This window comes from Nicotiana tabacum, chromosome 1, assembly GCF_000715075.1.
Source record: "Nicotiana tabacum cultivar K326 chromosome 1, ASM71507v2, whole genome shotgun sequence".
Classification (NCBI taxonomy): domain Eukaryota; kingdom Viridiplantae; phylum Streptophyta; class Magnoliopsida; order Solanales; family Solanaceae; genus Nicotiana; species Nicotiana tabacum.
Genome location: NC_134080.1, coordinates 188,020,265 through 188,027,950, shown reverse-complemented (window position 1 = coordinate 188,027,950; position 7,686 = coordinate 188,020,265). Strand labels below are relative to the sequence as shown.

General features: G+C 36.7%; 1 long non-coding RNA gene across 1 annotated transcript; it reads right to left on the bottom strand.

Annotated features, from left to right (window-relative positions):
* Positions 1 to 344: 344 nt before the first annotated feature.
* On the bottom strand, positions 345 to 6,260 carry LOC142181801 (uncharacterized). Its single transcript, XR_012710696.1, has 2 exons — positions 6,121 to 6,260; positions 345 to 1,183 (listed from the first exon to the last, which is right to left on the bottom strand). It is a non-coding gene; the product is annotated as an uncharacterized LOC142181801 (long non-coding RNA).
* Positions 6,261 to 7,686: the final 1,426 nt, after the last annotated feature.

Genomic DNA, 7,686 nt, shown 5'->3' with positions numbered 1-7,686 from the left:
TTTCTTTTATTTTGATTTTGATTTTTTTTTTTATCCACATGCACTCTTTTGTTTTAACCTCACTCCATTCACACCCACATTTTGGCATAAAGAATATTTCTTTTTAGGAACTGTTTTGACAGAGGGCCCCACACGCTACTCATTTCTTATTCCCCAAGCACACTCATTCAATATAAATAACACACACAAGAGAAATAAAACAAAACCCTAGAGTAACAAAAAAAGGCTGGCGCAGCACCTTGAAAAAAGGAGAACGAGCAGCCACCCCATTTTGGGGGATCTAAAAAAATAAAAGCCTGACCCCCATTCCCCGTCGAAAACCTCTCTTCAAAAAAGCAACAACGCCTCCTCTTCCTCATTAGTTCATCATCATCTTCACACCACAAAGCCAATCTGAAACTTCCTTCTTACTATATGAAATTCCAGCCATGAAATCCCAACTTAAAACCATCCAAAACACCACCATTTATAGCTGAAAAATGCAGCAAAACAGGTACAAAAACATAGCAAAATAACTGAGAACAAAAAATTTCCAAAAAACAACCGCAACAACACCAAAGATAGCAGCGAATCAGCTGAAAACAACCTATAAAACGAGCCCCAAAATACCTCAAAATGAGCCACCAACCTAGCCTTAAATCTATATAAACTCCAGCCCCAAAACTCAGCTAAAACCAGCTGTAAAACAACCCCCAAAACCCCCCAATTCCAGCTACAGCTGAAAAACCACTCCAAAACATCACACGAATAGCCCCTGTTTCCGCCACTTAAACCCAGAAAAACCAGCTCGAAAATACCTCCAACATTCCAAACGAAAACTCCATGGAAACATTTTAAGAATCAGCCCAAACATGCCTCAAAACAGCCCTTCTTTTGACATAAAAACAGCAACATTAAAGGGTAACGAGAGGTTGAGTTGAGGATGAGTTCGTCGAGCTTCAGTCGTCGGTTCCAATTGGAGTCACCGGCGAAGTTCTCCATGCCTGGTCCGGCTTGTTCGAGTTCTCTCGTCGAGCTTACATCGTTGTATTCATATTCATTTATATAAAAGGTCCGTCATTTTGTTCTAATTCACACTTTGTCATTAATCCTTGGTTGCTTTACTTTATTTATTATTTGAGTTAATGTATAATTTATCCTCCAACTCTTTGTATTTTATCCCTTTTTCCTTCACTGTTACTACCTTGCCATGCTTTACTAGAGAAACGACAAGTGTACGATATCGTGACTTGTTCTAAATTAGCTATGGCCATAAAATAAGTAAAGGGCTAAATGTGGCAAAATTGGTCATGTGTAAATAGTAGGTGCCAAAAATAAAATGGTCTAGATCTGGAGCTTAACAAAAGGCTTTCAACATTTTTTGGACCAAGAACGACACTGCATAGGCCCACTTATTTCACTTCAGTTTTGGCTCATTCTCAGTAACTTTATAGGTGAGCCTATTGCTTACAAATCGATGAATCATCCGAACTCTTCTAGCTTTGGAAGATGATAAAACTCATTAATCTCGAACTCTAGAAAATTAAGAAATTCAAGAACATCGTAGCTTGATCTAGGCGCAATTAGTAACTCATCGTGACTATGAGTATGGTTCCCGTAGCATGGTTACGATACGTTAATCCCATTCGGGTATGCATTTCATGTGACCCGACCACAACTTCTAATAATAATAATATAATAAACATGTTGTAAATCGGGGGTGCATTTCATGTGGCGCGGTTTGCAATGTGTACCAAAACGACAAGTGTACGATATCGTGACTTGTTCTAAATTAGCTATGGCCATAAAATAAGTAAAGGGCTAAATGTGGCAAAATTGGTCATGTGTAAATAGTAGGTGCCAAAAATAAAATGGTCTAGATCTGGAGCTTAACAAAAGGCTTTCAACATTTTTTGGACCAAGAACGACACTGCATAGGCCCACTTATTTCACTTCAGTTTTGGCTCATTCTCAGTAACTTTATAGGTGAGCCTATTGCTTACAAATCGATGAATCATCCGAACTCTTCTAGCTTTGGAAGATGATAAAACTCATTAATCTCGAACTCTAGAAAATTAAGAAATTCAAGAACATCGTAGCTTGATCTAGGCGCAATTAGTAACTCATCGTGACTATGAGTATGGTTCCCGTAGCATGGTTACGATACGTTAATCCCATTCGGGTATGCATTTCATGTGACCCGACCACAACTTCTAATAATAATAATATAATAAACATGTTGTAAATCGGGGGTGCATTTCATGTGGCGCGGTTTGCAATGTGTACCAAAACGACAAGTGTACGATATCGTGACTTGTTCTAAAAATAATTCCATAAATAAATAAAAGCGGTTATAAAGTTAAATGTACACAATAGGTTTAAAACCTGTAGTAAATTAGATAATAGGCCAATTATTAATAGTATAAGCAACCGTGCTAGAACCACGAAACCCGGGAATACTTAGCACCTTCTCCCGGGTTAACAGAATTCCTTATTTAGAATTTCTAGTTCGCAGACTTTTAAATAAAGTCAAAAATTTCCTCGATTTGGGATTTTAAATAAACCAGTGACTTGGGACACCATAATAAATATTCCAAGTGGCGACTCTGAAAAATAACTAAAATAATCCTATTTCGAATAATGTCACTTTAATTGGAAAAACTCCCTTATATCCCTTTCGGGGTAGAAAAGAAGAAAAGAATTGTCAAAGGTACATGCCCTCAAAATAGAAGCTGGGGCAACTTGTTTTGAAAACAAAAAGAAACAAAAAAGATAGAAAAAAAAAAAGAGAAAAAAAAACAGAAAGAAAGATGAAAAATAATTTAGGTCAGATGTTTGAACTATGTTTGACCTGGTTCCTTAAAAAAAAGGATACATAGGCAGCCTCACGGTTCGGTCCAACCAAATAAGAATTCAAAAAAAAATCCCCAATAGCTAAAACTGAGGCAAGGATTTTATATCACTTTTGAAAGAGTCGATTCCAAGTGTTGTATGTTTACAACCCCCTTTACTTTGAGTCTATTTTGAGACTTCACGACGTCCTTTCTTTCCAAACCTATCCAAAATCCTTCAAAATAAAGACCTGCCGATATGCCTTCAAGAATGCGAAGAGAGGCATGCAATGAGCAACGGTTGTCAAACGACACAGAACACTATCAGTTGCTCACACAAGGAAGCAAAGCAACAGAAAAAAAGAGAGAGAAAAATAAAATGAGAGAGTCTTGCTAGTGAAAACTTTCACGGGCACTGTAAGGCGACGGTAAGTAGAGAAAATAAATGAGAGAGACTTGTTGGTTAAAACCCCTCGGGGTACCACTAGTCAAAAATGAGTCGTGAAACTGATATAAAGGATTGGCACGAACAAGCCCGACTTCAAAGATCATAAGAATGGTAAAAGGGAAAATTTGATTAGTTTGATAGATTAGGTCGTTGAGTCCAAAATGCATGTCATGATCATTAAGGCTACTTGTTGAAAAAAAAACACTTCCTTTTGTTCATCCGACAGGGGCATTTCTTGTTAATACCTGTTTCTTGGCATCATTATGTATTTCACTCTGAGTCAGTTCTTCTCAAAACAAGCAAGAAAAGATTTCAAAATCAGCTACCAGATTTTCAGTTGCACAAAGTGAATTTGGTCGGCACACTCGATTGTTACTGTCAACGTGCCTTGAGGATTCATGCAAAGGCTTCCCCAAAAGACTCTTGTCAGCCTATCTGGCGCAAGCAAAGATAACTGGTGATTCTCTCTTACAAACAAATTGCTCAAAAAATAGGAAGTCATTCAAGATATCAGAAAAGGTCACCTAAACAAAGATCTCCAGTTGGGATAAGGCTGATTGAGCCACACATACAATGGTACAGGGTGTGAAACAATTAGGGTTGATGCAGAGCAAGAGTCTCTTGAAACCGGCTCAAGCTGATTGAGCAGAAATCAAGCTGTCCCAGACTCAAGGTCACAAACTGACCACCATTTTTAAAATTGACAAATTTTTCTTTGTGTGAAATAGGAACAAAGCAGTGCAAGAAAAATGGTTAAAAAAAGAGAGAAAAAAACAAAAAAAAAATGAGAAGAAAAGAAAATAAGAGAAGAACTGACAAAGGGAAGTTTTTCAAATCTTTTACTTGTCTTGCTATTGTGTATAAAATCTTGCGATTGATCTTCACATTTTTTTCTCCTAGGATAAAAAGTCCTAGTCTGATGCATTTTCCTTCCAATCAAAATCATAGTCTGATGAATCTTTCTCCTAAGATAGAAGACCTAGTCTGATGAACTTTCTCCTAGGATCAAAATCTTAGTCTAATGAATCTTTCTCCTAGGATCAAAATCTTAGTCTGATAAATTTTTCTCCTAAGATAGAAGACCTAGTCTGATGAACTTTCTCCTAGGATAGAAATCTTAGTTTGATAAATCATTCTCCTAAGATGCCAAAAAAAAGACCTAGTCTGATGAACTTTTTCCTAGGATCAAAATCTTAGTCTGATGAATTTTTCTCCTAAGATAGAAGACCTAGTCTGATGAACTTTCTCCTAGGATAGAAATCTTAGTATGATGAATCTTTCTCCTAAGATAATAAATTAGAAAACCTAGTCTGATAAACTTCCTCCTAGGATAGATGTCTTAGTCTGATGAATTTTTCTCCTAAGATATAAAAACCTAGTCTGATGAATATTCTCCTAGGAAATTAGAAATAAAAAAAAGAGAAAAGAAGATGTCTCGATTAAAAAAACGTTGGAGTAATTTGTTTAAAAGAATGATTTTCTCAAAAGAAAAAACAATGATGATTTTTCTAAAAAAAAAAAGAAAAAAAAAACAAAAACAAAAACAAAAATCTTCTTGGTTCGTTTTAGACATAGGGTCTCCACTCCCTAGTCTTCTCTTCCAAAATAGGGTCTCATTCCCTAGTTGATGCCAGCATAACCTGGTAATATTTTCCAACATAAGGTCCCACTCCCTAGCTGATGCTAACATAACCTGGTAATCTTTTCTAACATAGGGTCACCACTCTCTAGTTGATGCCAACATAACCTAGTAATCTTTTCCAACATATGGTCACACTCCTTAGTTGATGCCAGCATAAGCTGGTGATCTTTCCAACTTAGGGCCTCCAATCCCTAGTTGATTTCATTTTAGATATAGGGTCTCCACTCTATAATCTCTTTTCCCCAAGGATACACCATCCTGACTTTTATTGCTTTCAATAAAGAAGTAGTTTAGAATTTTGTTACAATAACTCACGAAATTTTCCTAGTGAAAGCTGGGGCAGAAAAATTTCGTTCGTTTGTTTGTTTTGATGTCTGAGCAGGTTTTACCTCGAGGCACAGGGTTCGAGACGACCAAAAGAAGGAGTCTAAATCCAGAATAAAAGAAAAAAATAAGAAAAAGAAAAAGAAGTGAACTCAAAGTGCAGAAGCGGAGAAAAGATGTGGACTGTTCAAGACGTGATTGAAGTCACAAGCTTTGCATATCCCACCTTGATCCGAGAAGTTGAAAAAGGAATGAACCAACACCTGCAGCTAACAAGCATCAAGATCCAGATCAGAGTCTGCATGAAGAACCAACCAAGACTCAAGATCAAGCTTCAGAAGACTCATAGATAGGAATTTTGTAACTCATAGCTGATAGGCTTATTTAGTCTTTTTTATTTTTGATTTTGATGTAATAACATGACCGCGGACCGGAGCCTCGGATGGAACCTCACTCGACTCTCTCATCCTCTTCACACACTCCATCACCTTATTCACTTCTGAACTACACATGGCCTGATTCCTTTATAGCCAAGGATATGTAGGCAGCTCAGATACCAGAGCTCGGTCATATTCTCCTTTCTCTTAGTTTTTGGTCTCTCTAAATAAGGGTAGGGTCAAAAAATCTGTCTCGTTGTTCTTTATCTGAAAACTCATCGTGTTTCCAGTCAAAGAGGGGCATCTATAGACTTGTAATTTCTGGCTTGTTCGAGTTCTCTCGTTGAGCTTACATCGTTGTATTCATATTCATTTATATAAAAGATCCGTCATTTTGTTCTAATTCACACTTTATCGTTAATCCTTGGTTTGCTTTACTTTATTTATTATTTGAGTTAATGTATAATTTATCCTCTATCTCTTTGTATTTTATCCCTTTTTTCCCTTCACTGTTACTACCTTGCCATGCTTTACTAGAGATAGACAATTGTATTATTGTATATTTTGACAATATTTAGCTATGGCCATAAAATAAGTAAAGGGATAATTGTGGCAAAATTGGTCATGTTGTAAATAGTAGGTGCCAAAAATAAAATGGTCTAGATCTAGAGCTTAACAAAAGTCTTTCAATGTTTTTTGGACCAAGACGACACTGCATAGGCCCACTTATTTCACTTCAGTTTTGGCTCATTCTCAGTAGCTTTATAGGTGAGCCTATTGCTTACAAATTGATGAATCATTCGAACTCTTCTAGCTTTGGAAGATGATTAAACTAGTTAATCTCGAACTCTAGAAAATTAAGAAATTCAAGAACATCCTAGCTTGCTTTAGGCGCGATTAGTAAATCATCGTGACTATGAGTATGGTTCCCATGACATGGTCATGATACGTTAATCCCAATCGGGTGTGCATTTCAAGTGACCCGACCACAACTTCTAATAATAATAATAGAATAAATATGTTGTAAATTGCGGGTGCATTTCATGTGGCGCGATTTGCAGTGTGTACCAAAACGCAAGTGTACGATATCGTGACTTGTTCTAGAATAATTCCATAAATAATTAAAAGCGGTTATAAAGTTAAAAGTACACAATAGGTTTAAAACCTATAGTAAATCAGATAATAGGCCAATTATTAATAGTATAAGCGACCGTGCTAGAACCACTGAACCCGAGAATGCCTAACACCTTCTCCCGGGTTAACAGAATTCCTTATCTAGAATTTCTGGTTCGCAGACTTTTAAATAAAGTCAAAAATTTCCTCTATTTTGAATTTTAAATAAACCGGTGATTTGGGACACAATAATAAATATTCCAAGTGGCGATGAAAAATAAATAAAATAATTCCATTTCGAATAATGTCACTTTAATTGGAAAAACTCCCTTATACTCCTCCCCAGGGTAGAAAAAGGAGGTGTGACAAAAGCTGAGGTCAAAGAACATTGCATTAGTAAAGGTTTAGTGGCGGGGTCAGTTGGTCGAGAAGGCGACTTGGGAGTCCCGTCGGACATGCGAATTACATATCCCCACCTTTTTACTAGCCCAGGTACTTTTCTATGTCCGTTCGAGGACGAACGATTGTTCTAGAGATGGAGAATGTGATGAACCGATAGGTCATCTTATGAATTAAAATCAAATTCCATGTTCCGAGGCCTTAAAAATCTCATTTTATCCCTCATCGGTTTGCGTGCGCAGTCTGAACATGTTTCCGAAAGATTTTTTGTTGAAAGTTGACAAAAAATAAGGATTTTTTCTTAAAAACATCATTTGAGGTAACTTCGGTCAATATTTTTGGTAAATGAATCCGGATTTGTATTTTGACAGTCCTAGTAGGTCCGTATCAAAATATGGGACCTGGCATATGCCCGGAATCGGAATCAGAGGTCTCTAGCTCGAGTTATAAATTTTTGTTGAAAATTGAGAGTCTGAAAATTTAATGGGTTTTAAGAAATTTTTAATGTCTGATCTTGTTGGTATCAGATCCGTATTTTGGTTCCGGATCCCGATGTAGGTTCAATATAATATT